Here is a 17,680-nt window from a genome sequence, read left to right as displayed (position 1 = left end):
CACTTCCGGGTCTGTGTGACATGCGGCTGTTAAGCCGGCCTGGTTTACTACCAGGTTGATATGATGCACTTCCCATTTTTTTGTCCCCCTCTTTTAACGGTTACCCCAGTTTTCGTTTGATATGGAACCTGCGGTGACATGCGGCAGCCATGTTGGTGGGACTTAATTTTGAGTTTTGCCGCTTTTTGATTTTGAATCTTTCATATTGGATGAATTTTGCCTTCATCTAATATGGAACCTGCGGCGTCACGTGGCGGCCATGTTGGCGTGACGCACTTCCGGTTTTTATCACTTCCAGTTTCCGGGAGGTTGGCGTGACGCACTTCCGGTTTTTATCACTTCCGGTTTCCGGGAGGTTGACATGATGTACTTCCGGTTTTTCTGCCCTCTTTTTAATAGTTGCCTTTGCCTATATCTAGCTGGGAGCCCGTGGTAGCATGTGGCAGCCATGCTAGTAGGATTTACTTTTACGTTTCGCTGTTTTGTTTTTAAAGTTTATATAAAGTTTTTTTTTTTTTTTGCCCTCACCCAATATGGAGCCTGTGGTGTCATGTGGCGGCCATGTTGGTGTGATGTACTTCCTGTTTTTCATCATTTCCGTTTTCCTCCCCTCGGCTCAGAACGAGGCTTGGTTCTAGTCTGTGTAGTTTTTATCACTTCCGGGTTCCGGGAGGTTGACATGATGTACTTCCGGTTTTGCTGCCCTCTTTCTAATAGTTGCCTTTGCCTATATCTAGCTGGGAGCCCGTGGTAGCATGTGGCAGCCATGCTAGTAGGATTTATTTTTAAGTTTTGCTGTTTCTGTTTTTAAAGTTTATAAAAAAAAAATGTTGTATTAGTTAATTTTTGCCCTTACCCAATATGGAGCCTGTTTTCCATCATTTCCGGTTTCCTCTCCTCAGCTCAAAACGAGGCTTGGTTCTAGTTTGTGTATATAAAACGTGATGCGTCAGCGCGTCGCCCATGCCCCAGACGATGCCACATATGGCGAAACGTACGTAGGGTGGTCTTGACCTGCTTGACGCAAATCACGTGACACTTGGGCATTCGCTTTGCCGGCCGGCTTTTCTTAACGCTGATTTGACCTTTATGTTTGTGAGTATGTTTTTTATTATGGAATAAAAGATTTTGGTTTACGGTTTACGGTTTTATGCTATGGGAGTCTTTGCTTGCCTTTTATGAATGGTCCAACCACGTAAAAACGAGGTGATGTCCCTGTGTGATGACCCCTAAGATTTCTGATATCAAATGCCTTTCTGATTCTGGGATTTGGTAAGCGCGCATTTTTACCATTTATCAGCACGGTGTTGGTGAAGGAAATTCTCTCTCTTGCACCCGCATAGGATTTCTTGAGAAGAAACACTTATGATTATTGGACTGTTATGCCCACGATTACATCTTGATGAAGAACTGTTTTCTTATATATAATTTTTGAGCACTCTATTCATAATATTTCTGATTGTTCACAAAAATTCTGTGCACTTTACCACTGTATGCTCATTACTAAGTCTTTAGGAGGAACTGTTGCTTATATATAATTTTTGAGCACTTTATATATATATTTTTTTTGTACACTTGATTATTGTATGAGTTATAGAGTATATTTTTATTATTCACTTAGTTGGGTTTTTGTATTATAATTTTTGACTAGTTATAGTGTATACATATTATTCTGTTATAGGTTTTAGATATGTTTTTTTAGATTTTTGTAATTGTGAGCGCGGTTGAAATTCCTGACTTATAAGCTCATAAAATAGATGAGTAATGCAGGCATAAAAGTGTATAGTCGTCAGTCTCAGAGTCTCTCCAAACTGTCCTGGTGCCGTGGCAGCCTTGAGCACAGGCTATGTTGCTTGATGGAATTAGGAAGCGGCTGATCACAGCCAGAACCAGTGTGGAACGCAAGAGGGTGCCGACCTGAACGTGTTGTCACATGAAAGCGTGCTTGGCATGCTGACGTAGGGTGGGCTGTAATGCATTTCGGAGCAACGGCCTTCACTTACAGCGTTACATGCTTCGCTCTTAGGCTTAATGTACACGGGAGGTTTTAAAACCCCTCCTGAATGGTTTAACTCAACAGATAGTAACCGACGTTTAAAAACGTCAGTTTTGCCACGTTTACATGCCGCGTTTGCATTTAGAAGCCTTTTTTTCGTAATCAAAAATTAAAACCGCCTGGAAACGAAATGCAACTAAACACGAGTTACTTTTTTACAAGCTGTTACAGGCATTTGACGTTTCAAATGCCTCTGAACATCCGTCCCAAACTCATTGTTTGCTTTCCAAAAAAATGCTTCTAAACTCAACTGCCTAGAAACGACTATAAATGACCCTGTGTACATGTGCACATAAGATAACAGAGGAGAGTTCAGGGGCAGCTGAAAAAAAAACACCCAACTGCTCCTAAACGTCCGTTTACCAGCTGCAGTGTACATGAAGCCTAAGGGTGCTGCCTTCAAGTGCTGTCTGAAAACCTATTGTTATGGACTCCTTCCGTGGACTGATTCATTATACTATGATGTTCTAATAAATATGTATTTACTATACACAAGAGTGTTACCGCCAGGCGCTGCCTGACCACCCTTCATTTATGGTTTATACATTGGACTGATTCATTATTCCTTAACCGCTTCAGTCCCGAATTATCAGGCCATTTTTTGCGATTCGGCACTGCGTTGCTTTAACTGACAAGTGCGGCACCCAAACAAAATTGACGTTCTTTTTTTCTATTATTTTTTTCTATTATTTATATGTATATATATATTTTTTTTTTCCCCCCAGATTAGGCCGTTATGTATTCTTCTACATATTTTTGGTTTGCGCAAAAGTTATAGCATCTACAAAATAGGGGATAGATTTATAGCATTTTTATTATTATTTTTTTTACTAGTAATGGCGGCGATCTGCGATTTTTATTGGGACTGCGACATTATGGCAAACACATTGGACATAATGTTGATTGCGACATTATGGCGAACACATTGGACACTTTTGACACATTTTTGGGACCATTGGCATTTATACAGAGATAAGGGCTATAAAAATGACACTGGCAGGGAAGGTGTTAACACTAGGGGGGCGATCAAGGGGTTAACTGTGTTCCCTCTCCCTGTTCTAACTGAAGGGGGATGGGACTGTCTAGGAGAGATGACAGATCGCTGTTCATACTTTGTTCATGCTTTGTATGAACACAAGATAAATCTCTTCTCCCCTTGGTGTGTCACGAGCGATCGCGGGAGCCCGACGGTCATCGCGACCACCAGACACTCGCCTCAGATGGCACGCATGCGCCCCTAGTGGCCACAGGGAGAAGCGATGTTTCATAATGTTGTTTTACCCAGCCTTGCCATTCTGCTGCAATAAAACTGCGGTGGCCGGTAGGCAAGTGGTTAAAGTTGTTTTGATATGTGCTTAATACACCCCTCAAGCGTTACTGTACACTTTGTTCTTTCATCAATCGTAGAGTTAGTCGCTGATCTTGTGCCAGCATTTGTCGCACTCTCTCAATCATGTCTGAGGTTTCACTTGTGGACGGCACATGGCTCATTCTCAGTTGTTTCTTTCCCGTTGCAAATGCATTTGAACCACCCGTAAAAACACATTTTCTGCTCATGGCTTCCGTCTCGTACTCATGCACCAACATTTCATGCATCTCTGTCTCCATTTTCCCAATTTGTAGCAGAGCTTGATGTTCACTCGTTGCTCCATTGCACTGCGACCCAACCTCTCACACTGACTACATTTGACTGCCTGCAGCGGGTTAACTCTGAAGGTCACAAGTACTCCATGCTAGGTGACGCTTCTTGACGTGTCTCTGGATAGCCATGTGCATGCACGCGCACCTGGCCCATGTTGCCGTTGAGATGTCGGACCATTCACATAACTTTTTAGACACCCCTCGTATATTACACTGTATTACCAATCAACATTGTGTAAAATAAGTTCAGTTCAACAGATCTAATTTATACACCAAAGACATTTTTGTGACTCCAAATGCAAGCCTAGAAAATTCCCCAACTGCAGAGGAGACAGAAGCACACAAGCAGACGCACGCTATCATTCCTAAATCAGAAAAAGAAGAGGGGTCTAATTATTATTTAATGACTTAAGGACTGCCTCACACCGATATACGTCAGCAGAATGGCACGGCTGGGCACAAGCACGTACAGGTACGCTGCGACCCGGTCCCGAGCTCCGTGACCACAGGACCCGTGGACCTGATCGCCGCCGGTGTCCCGCGATTGGGTCACAGAGCTGAAGAATGGGGAGAGGTAAGTGTAAACAAACCTCTCCCGTGCTTCCTAGTGAGCCTGTCACTGATCGTCTGTTCCCTGTCATAGGGAACGACGATAAGTGACCTCACACGCCAAGCCACACCCCCCAGTAAGAAACACAAATTAGGTCACACTTAACCCCTACACTGCCCCTAGCGTTAACCCCTTCACTGCCAGTGATATTTTTACAGTAATCAGTGCATTTTTAATCACACTGATCGCTGTATTAATGCCAAAGGTCCCAAAAATGTGTCAAAATTGTCCAACGTGTCCGCCATAATGTCGCAGTCACAATAAAAATCGCTGATCACCACCATTACTAGTAAAAAATAATTATTACTAAAAATGCCATAAAACTATCCCCTATTTTGTAAATGCTATAACTTTTGGGCAAACCAATCAATAATCGCTTATTGCGATTTTTTTTAACCAAAAAATATATAGAAGAATACGTATCGGCCTAAACTGAGGGAAAAAAATGTTTTTTTATATATTTTTGGGGGATATTTTTTATAACAAAAAGTAAAAAATAATGCGTTTTTTTCAAAATTGTCGCTCTATTTTTGTTTATAGCGCAAAAAATAAAAAACACAGGGGTGATCAAATACCACCAAAAGAAAGCTCTATTTGTGGGAAAAAAAGGACGTCAATTTTGTTTGGGAGCCACGTCGCACGACCGTGCAATTGTCAGTTAAAGCGACGCAGTGCCGAATCACAAAAAGGGGCCTGGTCCTTTAGCTGCAAAATGGTCCGGGGCTTAAGTGGCTAAGATTCTTATATAACCTAGAAAATTCTATCAATTGATCTATCTATTATTGGGATCAAACCCACCAGATTAAGTGTTTCCCAAAAGAAAGTTAGAAATATTCAATGAATTTTATTTAATCCCAAAAAAAACACAATTGTTGTTTTCTGCAGTTTTAATTTACATCCTGACATGCGCAGTTTATGCAATTTTAAATGCAATACTCTGGTAATAATTGTCACAGTTGGTAGAATGCTTTTGTCTGCTCTTAACCAATCTTCCAAGCCCTTAAATGGCCGGTGTTATACCTGGTCATATGGCAAGGACCATGACAACTGCAGGTCTAAAGAGAGGCTAAAATGACACCATACTCTGATAGGAGGATTTATTTCTGCTGCAAAACAACCTAAATGAACCTTTAAAATGCATAAAAAACACAAATATTTTCAGCTCTGGAAACCTCTGTAAGGTTTTTATTGGTGTTGGTGCCTCCTGAAGGGAAAATTTTCTAGTGGTGCTGGATAGACATGTGCAATTCGTTTCACTCCAAATTTGTTTTTTAACAAATTTTTCTGAATATACGTAAATTTGTACATTCACACATTCGTAAATTTGTATATTCGTAAATTCGTAAATTTGCACATTCATACATTTGTAAATTCGTACATTTGTAATGTCGCAAATTCGTACATTTGTAAATTCGTACATTTGTAATTTCGCAAATTCGTACATTTGTAAATTCGCACATTTACAAATTCGTACATTTGTAAATTCACACATTTGTACACTCATAAATTCGTACATTCGCACATTCACAAATTTGTACTTTTGTAAATTCGTAAATTCATACTTTTGTAAATTCGTACAGTCACAAATTCGTACATTTGTAAATTCGTACATTTGTAAATTCGTACATTCGGAAATTCGTAAATTCGTAAATTCGTACATTCGTAAATTTGTACATTCGTACACTCGTACATTCAGAAATTCGTACATTCGGAAATTTGTAAATTCCTAAATACATTTTTTTTTCGAAGATCTGAAATAATAATTAACTCATAATAACTTACCTATAATTTAATAGTTAGTAATAGTTATTGGAATTTCCTTTCAAATTTAGCTGTTAGTGGACGTAACAAATACAAATTTATCCGAAGTTACGAATTATACTAAATAACGAATGCCGTATCTAAACGAATGGAACACAATTAATTAATAATAATAAATAATAATAATGATAATAAAAACTTTTTATTATTATTTATTATTAATTTGTTCCGTTCCATTTGTTTAGATGCGGCATTCGTTATTTGGGATAATTCCTAACTTCAGATAAATTTGTATTTGTTAAGTTCACAAACAGCCAAATTTGAAAGGAAATGCAAATACCTATAATTTAATAGCAGGGTACAGGAAAAAACGGACGCGTTTCGCACTGTAATCAGTGCTTACTATAAGTAAGCACTGATTACGGTGCGAAACGCGCCAGTATTTTCCTGTACCCTGTTATTCCTTTTGCTGTGGATTTTTTGATTTTGTTTTGATGTGACCCACGTTGTTTCAATTAAAGATGGGATTTCCAGTCTTTTTCCAGTGTGCGGCTATCCAAAGTTTTGTCTTGCTTGTTTGATCAGTGTGTGTGTAATGGTCAGCACCCGGGGCTCATCAATAGGAGACAGAGCTTCAGTCCTCGAGGATTACTTTGGAGCGGTGGTTCATCCTTTCTACCTATAATTTAATAGTTAGTTATTATTTCAGATTTTCAAATTTTTGGAATTTCAAATTTTCTAATTTTCTAATTTAAGAATGTATGAATTTTCAAATTTACGAATGTACAAATTTACAAATATACAAATTTACAAATGTACGATTTTATGAATTGCAATCATAATGAATGACCTGAAAAAAAAAAACGAATGAAACTAAAACAAACTAATCTTTTGGCAGCGCACATGTCTAGTGCTGGTGACTATCAATACCAGAATAGAAAGTGATAGGAAAGAAAATATATAAAAAAAATTAATATATAGAGTAAGCACACCACATAACAACAATGCTTTTGCAATAAAATTATATTGCAGGTGTGAGAACCTCTTTTTTATAGATGTCACCTGAACAAAATTTGAGGGGAAATCTTTCACTGGGAACATGTGCTCCCATGACAGCTTACCAAGAGAGGATTTTCCCTTAACCACCAAGACATGGACAATGTTTTTAAATCTTCCCTATTTGATCAAACTTTGCTAATGCCTCGTGCACATGATGAGAATATTGACCAGATTGAGGATCAGTGTTTCAATAGTGAATGTTCATTCGCTGTTGTAACACCTGGGTTGGCTCCTGGAGCAATGCTCTGAGCCACGAGCCCATCCTATTTTGAAGCCTATTAGCCTCTGGCTATAATCAGGTGCTTCAAAAAAACACTCCTGCCACTGTAATTCACACTTTTTCGGACTATAGAGATAGGAGTGTTTCAGGGTCTTGGCAATCTTCTTATAGCCTAGGCCATCTTTATGTAGAGCAACAATTCTTTTTTTCAGATCCTCAGAGAGTTTTTTGCCATGAGTTGCCATGTTGTACTTCCAGTGACCAGTATGGGAGAGTGAGAGCGATGACACCAAATTTAACACACCTGTTCCACATTTACACCTGAGACCTTGAACACTAACAAGTTACATGACATCAGGGAGGGAAAATGGCTAATTTCCCAATTTGGACATTTTCACTTAGGGGTGTACCCACTTTTGTTGCCAGTGGTTTAGACGTTAATGGCTGTATGTTGAGTTATTTTGAGGGGACAGAAAATGTACACTGTTATACAAGCTGTACAATCACTACTTTACATTGTAGCAAAGTGTAATTTCTCCAGTGTTGTCACATAAAGAGATATAATAAAATATTTACAAAAATGTGTGGGGTGTACTCACTTTTGTGAGATACTGTATATATTGGTTGACAAAAACAAATGTTACATAAAATTTAATACTGATTGTGCTACACAAAACTAAGGCCGCGTACACACGGGCGGATTGTCTGGCCAACTAAGTTCGTCAGACAATCCGACAGACAGTCCGTTCAAAATTTGCATGAATGGACTTGACCACACACGATGAGCAGACAGTCCGCTGAAAGCTTGCGCGATGACGTGTACGGCACGTACGACGGGACATAAAATTCGACGTCCAATACACTGCAATGCAACCTTCGCCGTGTAAATCCTTTCTGAGCATGCGCCAAACTTAGTCTGTCGAACTAGCCTACTCACGAGCGGACTGTCCGCTGAAACCAAGTTTGGATGGACTGTCTTACGTAAATTCCGTAAGACTTTGTTCGTCAGACAATCCGCTGAAAAAGTCCGCTGAAGCCCACACACGAGCGGATTGTCCGCTGAAACACTGTTCAGCGGACTAAGTTGGGCAGACAATCCGCCCGTGTGTACGCGGCCTAAGAGTCTCAATTGAAACACCAGAGAAATTGTTATATATTGATTGGTTGACAAAACAACTTTTACATGAAATTAAAATAATAATTGTGCTACATAAAAGCTTGAATATCAATTGAAACACCCGCTAAATGGGAGTGTAGTACCTTTGAAAGGACACAGCAATCATAAACCTCCCTGTAGAATCAATAATCTTGTAACAATAACAATAAGACAGAACTTCTGTTTTTCACAATTTCAGCCGTTACTATACTGCAGGTAAGTAAGTGGTTAAAACGCAGTTCTACCCAGTTTTGAGAAGCGATCTTTAACCACTTGCTTACTGGGCACTTAAACCACCCTCAGGCCGCGTACACACGCGCGGACTGTTTGCCCAACCTTGTTCGTCAAACAGTTTCGGCAAACAGTCCGCTCAAAATTTGCATGAGCGGACTTGCCCACACACGAGCGGACTGTTTCAGCAAACTGTTTGCCAAACAGTTCACTCAACTTTTGAAATGAACGGACTCGCCCACGTAAGGCGGAGGCAAATCCGCCCATTTCGAGCGCGTGTACAGGTAGGCGGGGCCCGCGAAGGAGACGTCGCGGGCTCCGCCGCCTGGAATGGGCTTAAAGGGGAACCCCAACGCCGAAAAAAATCGGTGTGGGGGTTCCCCCAAAGTCCACACCAGACCCTTGTCCGAGCACGCTACCTGGCCGGCCAGGAAGGGGGGCGAGCGAGCGCGCCCCCCCTCCTGAGCCGTACCAGGCCGCGTGCCCTCAACATGGGGGGTGCCTTGGGGAAGGGGGGGCCGCGCGGCCCCCCACCCCAAAGCACCTTGTCCCCATGTTGATGAGGACAAGGGCCTCTTCCCGACAACCCTGGCCGTTGGTTGTCGGGGTCTGCGGGCGGGGGGCTTATCGGAATCCGGGAGCCCCCTTTAAGAAGGGGGCCCCCGGATACCGGCCCCCCACCCTATGTGAATGAGTATGGGGTACAATGTACCCCTACCCATTCACCTGTGAAATAAAGTACAAAAAAAAACACAACACAGGGAAAAAATATTTTATTGCACAGCTCCGGGGGTCTTCCGTCTTCGGGGGTCTTCTCGCCGGACTCCTCCGCTATCTGTGTGTAGCTCTTTTACTAGCGGAGGAGCCCGGCTTTCTTCCTCCACGCCGCCGGCCTCTTCTCCCGACTTCGGGGGTCTTGTCCCCCTCTTCGGTTCTTCTGCCGGGCCACCGCGCCTTCTTGTAGCTCTTTTGCAGGCGGTGGCCCGGTCTTCTGTCGCCGCTGCCTTCCGTTCTTCTATCGCCGCCTTCGGTTCTTCTGCCGGGCCACCGCGCCTTCTTGTAGCTCTTTTACAGGCGGTGGCCCGGTCTTCTGTCGCCGCTGTCGTCGCCGCCGCCTTCCGTTCTTCTTCTTCTTGTTCTTCTTCTTCTTCTCCTGGAGATGTTGACTCGACGAACTCTCCGGCCGGAATGCCAGAGCCGCGCTGTGCGGTCACTTATATAGTGACAATGGGGCGGTGTCACATGGTATATGTCACATGGGTTGGTCACATGGGTTGATGTCACATGGGGACTATGACATCGTAAGGGGGCGGGGTCACCATGTGACCAACCCATGTGACATATACCATGTGACACCGCCCCATTGTCACTATATAAGTGACCGCACAGCGCGGCTCTGGCATTCCGGCCGGAGAGCTCGTCGAGTCAACATCTCCAGGAGAAGAAGAAGAAGAAGAAGAACAAGAACGGAAGGCGGCGGCGGCGGCGACGACGACGACAGCAGCGACAGAAGACCGGGCCACCGCCTGTAAAAGAGCTACAAGAAGGCGCGGTGGCCCGGCAGAAGAACCGAAGAGGGGGACAAGACCCCCGAAGTCGGGAGAAGAGGCCGGCGGCAGGGAGGAAGAAAGCCGGACTCCTCCGCTAGTAAAAGAGCTACACACAGATAGCGGAGGAGTCCGGCGAGAAGACCCCCGAAGACGGAAGACCCCCGGAGCTGTGCAATAAAATATTTTTCCCTGTGTTGTGTTTTTTTTTGTACTTTATTTCACAGGTGAATGGGTAGGGGTACATTGTACCCCATACTCATTCACATAGGGTGGGGGGCCGGTATCCGGGGGCCCCCTTCTTAAAGGGGGCTCCCGGATTCCGATAAGCCCCCCGCCCGCAGACCCCGACAACCAACGGCCAGGGTTGTCGGGAAGAGGCCCTTGTCCTCATCAACATGGGGTCAAGGTGCTTTGGGGTGGGGGGGCCGCGCGGCCCCCCCTTCCCCAAGGCACCCCCCCATGTTGAGGGCACGCGGCCTGGTACGGCTCAGGAGGGGGGGCGCGCTCGCTCGCCCCCCTTTCCTGGCCGGCCGGGTAGCGTGCTCGGACAAGGGTCTGTTGTGGACTTTGGGGGAACCCCCACGCCGATTTTTTTCGGCGTTGGAATTCCCCTTTAAGCCCATTCCAGGCGGCGGAGCCCGCGACGTCTCCTTCGCGGGCCCCGCCTACCTGTACACGCGCTCGAAATGGGCGGACTTTCCGAGCGGGAACAGTCCGCTCATTTCGAAAGTACAGCGGACAGGCCCACACACGGGCGGACTGTTCGCTCAAACACAGTTTCAGCGGACAGTTTTTCGGAATTTCCGAAAGACTTTGTCCGTCCAACTGTCCGCTGAAACTGTCCGCTGAAAGCCCACACACGAGCGGACTGTCCGCCCAAACACTGTTCAGCGGACAAGGTTGGGCGAACAGTCCGCCCGTGTGTACGCGGCCTCAGTCCCAGACCAATTTTCAGCTTTCAGCGCTGATGCACTTTGAATGACAATTGCGTGGGCATACAACACTGTACCCAAATGAAATTTTTATCATTTTTTTCCCACAAATAGAGCTTTCTTTTGGTGGTATTTAGTTACAGCTCGGAGTTTTATTTTTTGCTAAACAAACAAAAAAAGATGCAAAAAAAAAAATCATGTTTTAATAGTTTGTTATAAAATTTTGCAAACGGGTCATTTTTCTCCTTCATTGAAGTGCGCTGATTAGGCGGCACTGATAGGCTGCATTGGTGGGCACTGATGGGCTGCATTGGTGGGCACTGATAGGCTGCATTGGTGGGCACTGATAGGCTGCACTGGTGGGCACTGATAGGCATAGTTAAGGCGGCACTAATAGGCACAGATAAGGCGGCACCGATGGGCACAGATAAGGCGGCACTGATGGGCAAAGATGGGCACAGATAATATGGCACGGATGGGTGGCACGGATGGGCACTGATAGGTACCACTGATAGATGGGACTGATGGGCACTGATAGGTGGCACTGATAGGTGGCTCTGATAGGTGGCACTGCTGGGCACTAATGGGCGGTACTGCTGGGCACTGATGGGCGGCACTGCTGGGCACTGATGGGCGGCACTGGGGTGCAGCACCTTTGAGGCAGATTGTGGGCACTGTGGGTGGCACTGTGGGCACTGTGGGTGGCACTATGGGCACTGCTGGGTGGCACTGACGGGGGGCACTTACTTTTTATTAGGGTGGCACTGCAGGGGGCAGGTGGGCACTGGCAGGGGGCAGGTGGGCGCTTGCATTGCTGGCCGTGATCGGGACTAATGTCCCGATCACGGCCGCCGGTGATCGGCTTTTTTTTTTTCTCCTCGCGCTGTCAGCGCGAGGAGGAATACTAGCCGATTACTGGCTCCGTTATGTCACCTGATCAGCTGTCATTGGCTGACAGCTGATCACGTGATAAGGGGTCGGGATCGACCCCTTGCACGGATCGGTGATCAGGCGAGTCTCATGGACTCGCCGATCACAGAGCGCGCCGCGCACGCCCCTCAGGGGGCGCGCAGGCCGCTCGTACACGGGACTACGTCAATAGACGTAGTCCCGGAAAAGGAGATTCGCGCTGTAGCCGTCATTTGGCTATAGCGCGGATCTCAAGTGGTTAACTTAAGACCACCTCTCCACCCCTCATTTTTTTTTCTTCTAACATACCTTTTTAGGATCCATCCGGTCTGCGGCGCATGACATCATATCCTCTTGGTCGGCGAGCCCCCCTCGATGTCTTCTGGGACCTGTGTGTGTCCCAGAAGACAGCCGGCCATTCACAAAGCCTCACGCGACTCGCGCATGAGCAGTAGGAAATGGGCAGTGAAGCTGCAAGGCTCCACTACCGGTTTCCCTTAATTAGAATGGCAGGGCCTTAACCCGATCCTAAGGATGGATCGGCCTCGGGGGGGGCGACATCACGGGCTCCCTGGACAGGTAAGTGTCCTTATTAAAAGTCAGCAGTTACAGTGTTTGTATATGCTGACTTAAAAAAAAAAAAAAATTGTGGGTGGAACACCGATTTAACAACGTGAAATAAAATTAGACGTTTGTTACGTCAATAAAGTGGAAGCTGCACAAATGAAAAATATTGAAAATTGAATCTTTTCGAAAAAAATCTGTAAGGCGGTTACTGATTTGAGGGAAATAGTTATTCAACTGTATAATAATCAATAAGTAAATATTTAAGATGACACAAATGTATATAACGTAAAAATCAACACGACATAATTACCCATTCCAAAATAGCTACTGGTCTGAAATGCTGGTTACCAGAGTTTTTAGAATGGCTGCTGCGGCTTTCAAGATGGCTACTCTTAGGCCGCGTACACACGCGCGGACTGTTTGCCCAACCTTGTTCGTCAAACAGTTTCGGCAAACAGTCCGCTCAAAATTTGCATGAGCGGACTTGCCCACACACGAGCGGACTGTTTGACGAACAAGGTTGGGCAAACAGTTCGCTCAACTTTTGAAATGAACGGACTCGCCCACGTAAGGCGGAGGCAAATCCGCCCATTTCGAGCGCGTGTACAGGTAGGCGGGGCCCGCGAAGGAGACGTCGCGGGCTTCGCCGCCTGGAATGGGCTTAAAGGGGAACCCCAACGCCGAAAAAAATCGGCGTGGGGGTTCCCCCAAAGTCCACACCAGACCCTTGTCCGAGCACGCTACCCGGCCGGCCAGGAAAGGGGGGCGAGCGAGCGCGCCCCCCCTCCTGAGCCGTACCAGGCCGCGTGCCCTCAACATGGGGGGTGCCTTGGGGAAGGGGGGGCCGCGCGGCCCCCCCACCCCAAAGCACCTTGTCCCCATGTTGATGAGGACAAGGGCCTCTTCCCGACAACCCTGGCCGTTGGTTGTCGGGGTCTGCGGGCGGGGGGCTTATCGGAATCCGGGAGCCCCCTTTAAGAAGGGGGCCCCCGGATACCGGCCCCCCACCCTATGTGAATGAGTATGGGGTACAATGTACCCCTACCCATTCACCTGTGAAATAAAGTACAAAAAAAAACACAACACAGGGAAAAAATATTTTATTGCACAGCTCCGGGGGTCTTCCGTCTTCGGGGGTCTTCTCGCCGGACTCCTCCGCTATCTGTGTGTAGCTCTTTTACTAGCGGAGGAGTCCGGCTTTCTTCCTCCCCGCCGCCGGCCTCTTCTCCCGACTTCGGGGGTCTTGTCCCCCTCTTCGGTTCTTCTGCCGGGCCACCGTGCCTTCTTGTAGCTCTTTTACAGGCGGTGGCCCGGTCTTCTGTCGCCGCTGTCGTCGTCGCCGCCGCCGCCGCCGCCTTCCGTTCTTGTTCTTCTTCTTCTTCTCCTGGAGATGTTGACTCGACGATCTCTCCGGCCGGAATGCCAGGGACACGCTCCGCTGCCACTTATATAGTGACAATGGGGCGGTGTCACATGGTATATGTCACATGGGTTGGTCACATGGGTTGATGTCACATGGGGACTATGACATCGTAAGGGGGCGGGGTCACCATGTGACCAACCCATGTGACATATACCATGTGACACCGCCCCATTGTCACTATATAAGTGACCGCACAGCGCGGCTCTGGCATTCCGGCCGGAGAGATCGTCGAGTCAACATCTCCAGGAGAAGAAGAAGAAGAAGAAGAACAAGAACGGAAGGCGGCGGCGGCGGCGACGACGACGACAGCGGCGACAGAAGACCGGGCCACCGCCTGTAAAAGAGCTACAAGAAGGCGCGGTGGCCCGGCAGAAGAACCGAAGAGGGGGACAAGACCCCCGAAGTCGGGAGAAGAGGCCGGCGGCGGGGAGGAAGAAAGCCGGACTCCTCCGCTAGTAAAAGAGCTACACACAGATAGCGGAGGAGTCCGGCGAGAAGACCCCCGAAGACGGAAGACCCCCGGAGCTGTGCAATAAAATATTTTTTTCCTGTGTTGTGTTTTTTTTTGTACTTTATTTCACAGGTGAATGGGTAGGGGTACATTGTACCCCATACTCATTCACATAGGGTGGGGGGCCGGTATCCGGGGGCCCCCTTCTTAAAGGGGGCTCCCGGATTCCGATAAGCCCCCCGCCCGCAGACCCCGACAACCAACGGCCAGGGTTGTCGGGAAGAGGCCCTTGTCCTCATCAACATGGGGACAAGGTGCTTTGGGGTGGGGGGGCCGCGCGGCCCCCCCTTCCCCAAGGCACCCCCCATGTTGAGGGCACGCGGCCTGGTACGGCTCAGGAGGGGGGGTGCGCTCGCTCGCCCCCCTTTCCTGGCCGGCCGGGTAGCGTGCTCGGACAAGGGTCTGGTGTGGACTTTGGGGGAACCCCCACGCCGATTTTTTTCGGCGTTGGGGTTCCCCTTTAAGCCCATTCCAGGCGGCGGAGCCCGCGACGTCTCCCTCGCGGGCCCCGCCTACCTGTACACGCGCTCGAAATGGGCGGACTTTCCGAGCGGGAACAGTCCGCTCATTTCGAAAGTACAGCGGACAAGCCCACACACGGGCGGACTGTTCGCTCAAACACAGTTTCAGCGGACAGTTTTTCGGAATTTCCGAAAGACTTTGTCCGTCCAACTGTCCGCTGAAACTGTCCGCTGAAAGCCCACACACGAGCGGACTGTCCGCCCAAACACTGTTCAGCGGACAAGGTTGGGCGAACAGTCCGCCCGTGTGTACGCGGCCTTAAAGAGGAATTACTTCTTGCAACCTCCAAGTTTCAAAACATAAGGTTTCCAGGAATCTTCATGAATGTAGAGGTATGAGTTGAAGAAGGGAGTGTGTGTCTGCATGTGTGATTGAGTGGCATCTATCCTGCTTCTAAATACTATGTTTATTATTATTATACGCGATTTATATAGCGCCAACAGTTTACGCCACTCTTTACAATGTAAAGGGGGACAACACAATTACAGTATAGTTCAATACAGAAGGGACAGGAGGGCCCTGCTCGCAGAGCTTACATTCTTTTTTTTTTTTTTTTCTCTTTTTTTTTTTTTTTTTCTCTTTTTTTTTTTTTAATCTTTATTTAAATTTTTTTCCATACAAAAAGTATAAAACATAGTTACATATACATATGCATCCTACTACCCCCCCCCCCCCCCCCTATAGCCCTACTACCTCTTCATATTTCTTCGTTGATTTAAACAGTTTCCATTGCTTCCATTTCTTTCGAAATTTCTTTTCCCCGCTCTCCTCATCCTCTTCCCATCCCTCCATTCTATACATGTCCTCTACTTTTCCTATCCATTCCCTCAATTTTGGGGCTTCCACCTGTCTCCAGTTTTTTGGTATCAAGCTCTTTGTTACGTTTATTAGGTTTCCTATGAGGCCTTCTTTGTACTTTTGAGTTGGGGTGTCTGTACCATGGAAAAGACATGTCCATGGGTTTTCTAGTACCTGAGTTCCTGTTATTATTTTTATTAAAGTTAATGTTTCTCTCCAGTAATTTCTAATTTTTGGGCATTCCCACCAGATATGTGCCGCACTCCCTTGCTGTCCACACCCTCTCCAGCACATCCCGAGTTACTCTTCCTGGTATCTCCTCATCTTGTCTGGTGTCCTATACCATCTAGCGAGGCTTTTATAATTCATTTCTATTGTATTAAGATTTTTCGATGTCCCGTGTGTTAAGTGTAAGATTTTTTCTATATTCTGTTTCTCCCCTCGTGGCCCTATTTCTTCTTCCCATTTTTTTATGTATATAGGTACCTCCGTCTCGTCCACTTCTCCCAGCATCTTATATATCTGTGAGATATTTACTCTTATTATTTTCCCCTCACATATCCGCTCTAAGACGTTAAGATCTGTTCCACTTCTCAATGGTTGTGGCAATGATGAGACAAAATGTCTGAGCTGGAGGTACCTCCATCCGTCTATATCCATGTACTCCTGTAGTGTTTCTAACGTGTTTATTTTACCCGCATTTATTATGTGTCTCAATTGAATATCTTCTCTTCTAATCCAGTGTCCTCCCATAGTGCTCTTCCCCGGTGGAAATAAATTATTTTCTTTTAATGCCATTAGTGGAGAGTTGTATTTCCACTTATTATGCTTGTGAATTCCGTCCCATATTCTAAAAACGTTTTTTGTGAGTGCAAGTGTTGTTGGTCCGAGTGATCTGTGTTTTGGGGGTATCCAAATTTCCTTTCCTAATCGTGTCTCTGCAGCGCTGTGTTCTATCGCCACCCATCTTTTTTCATTATCTAATTTTGTCCACTCCACCACCCGTGTTAATACTATAGATTCGTAATATTTCTTAAAATCCGGTACTTTTAGACCTCCCCTCTCTTTTCCCAGTTGTAATACCTTTAAGGCTATTCTAGGCTTCTTATTTTTCCAAATGAGCTTGGTTATTAGACGTTTAATAGTATTAAAGTAGACTGGAGGAATATATATCGGTAGCATCTGTAACTTATATAATATTTTTGGTTGTATAATCATCTTAAGGGCATTAATCCGGCCAAACCAGGACAATGGTTTCGTCATTATTTTTTTTGTGTCTTCTCTTACTTCGTCCAGTAGGGGGATATAGTTTATCTCATAGATTTTCTTTAATGAGGCTGCCAGCTTTATACCTAAATATTTAATTTCCTTTTTCCATAGGAAGGGAAATTTGCCCTTGATATCCTGTTCTTCCCCACTGCTCGTGCTGACACTTAAAACCTCTGTTTTTTTTAAATTTATTTTAAAATTTGATAGATCTCCATACTGCTCGATACTCTTCACCAAATTTGGCATGGAGATTCTAGGTTTTGTCACATAAAATAGGACATCGTCCGCAAATGCGGCTACTTTATGAACCTCTTCCCCCAGCTCAATTCCTCCTATGTTGGGATTTTTCCTCACTGTCTCCAGCAGTGGTTCCAAAGTCAACACGAACAGTATGGGTGACAGTGGGCAACCCTGTCTAGTCCCATTGTACATTCTAAAGGGATCAGACAAGTTGCCGTTTACCCT

This window comes from Lithobates pipiens, unplaced genomic scaffold (assembly GCF_037356315.1).
Source record: "Lithobates pipiens isolate NorthernLeopardFrog02 unplaced genomic scaffold, aLitPip1_a1.2 Scaffold_17, whole genome shotgun sequence".
Classification (NCBI taxonomy): Eukaryota; Metazoa; Chordata; class Amphibia; order Anura; family Ranidae; genus Lithobates; species Lithobates pipiens.
Note: the sequence above shows the minus strand (reverse complement) of the source record.